Genomic DNA, 1,567 nt, shown 5'->3' on the forward strand with positions numbered 1-1,567 from the left:
TTATTCCCCATGCTACGTGCGTTTGCATAGAGGCATTTAAGTTGGGCCCCCGATGAAGCTGTCTCACTGGCTGGAGTTCCTTTGTGCTGCTCTGCAGGCGCTCTCCTGCTGACCTGTGTTCCTTCTCCAGGCTCTGGGCATCTATTGCTGGCCCTGGCATCAAACTGGTAGGAGTGGGATGGGTTGAGGTTCCCCTCCCCTGGCATCTCTAGTTTAAAGCCCTCTTCACTAGCTTGGCCAGCCTATGGCTGAAGATGCTCTTCCCCTTCTCTGACAGATGGACCCCGTCAGCCCCCAGTAGACCAGGTTTCTCAAAGCAGGTCCCATGGTCTAAGTAGCCAAACCCCTGGCTGTGGCACCAGTCCCGTGACCATTTGTTGACTCGCCAGATTCAACTGGCCCTTTCAAACCCCTTCCCTTTGACCGGCAGGACCGATGAAAAAACTACCTGCGCTCCTGAGTCCCTTACTGCTGCTCCCACGGCGTTTACAAGTAAACTTTGTTTTTATCAGTTGTCAGTCATTTTTGTATTTCCTGTTCATATGCTTGAATCTTCTTTAATGTTTTAAGTTGTCTGTATTCTGTGTCTTGTTAGAGTTAGAATTATGCTAAGCAATATGGTTACCAGTTTAATAAACATGATCATTGTTTTTATAGATATATGGGAAATTTGACATTTTTAATGGGTGAATTTATTGCTGTTTAATATTTAAGAACAGCAAGCATCAAAAGACTCTTTCAGCGTACTGAGAGAAGCACAAGTTAAATGGCGGTGCTGATGAAATGAGATCAAGGGAGGAGGCTGTGACATCATTCACATGTTTATCTCACTGCTGAGCTCCCGCCTTAGAGCCCCAGTCTGTACACTTTCCAGGGATGCTCCTGGAGATCCAGCTCCTGCAGTTCTGTGACTCTTCTCCATTCCCTTTCTGCAAAGCTTCATTTCTACCAGTATCCATCCTGATAGTCTCTGGTGCAGACTGGCAGCTGCCTGCACTCCCAGACTGCTGGCTGGGCACCTTGGCACAAGTCATAATGCAGAACCTTATTTTTGTTTCTCAGTGGAGAACCACCACCTACCATAAACACGCGTATTATTCTCACTGTAGAGTTGATGCATCTGTTACCTGACTGTTGTAGCAGCTAAACCTTAAACTTACAATATTATAACATTACCAATATGCAAGCTGGGTGTTGTGGTTTAACCCCAGCTGGCAACTAAGCCCCACACAGCTGCTCACTCACTCCCCCACAGTGGGATGGGGGAGAGAATCGGAAGGGTAAAAGTGAGAAGACTCATGAGTTGAGATAAAAACAGTTCAATAGGTAAAGCAAAAGCTGCACGCACAAGCAAAGCAAAACATGGAATCCATTCACTCCTTCCCATGGGCAGGCAGGTGTTCAGCCATCTCCAGGAAAGCAGGGCTCCATCACGTGTAATGGTTACTTGGGAAGACAAACTCCATCACTCCGAACGCCACCCCCTTCCTTCTTCTTCCCCCAGCTTTATATGCTGAGCACGACGTCATATGGTGTGGGATATCCCTTTGGTCAGTTGGGGTCGGCT

Source organism: Pygoscelis adeliae, unplaced genomic scaffold (genome assembly GCF_000699105.1).
Source record: "Pygoscelis adeliae isolate BGI_AS28 unplaced genomic scaffold, ASM69910v1 Scaffold62, whole genome shotgun sequence".
Taxonomy (NCBI): Eukaryota; Metazoa; Chordata; class Aves; order Sphenisciformes; family Spheniscidae; genus Pygoscelis; species Pygoscelis adeliae.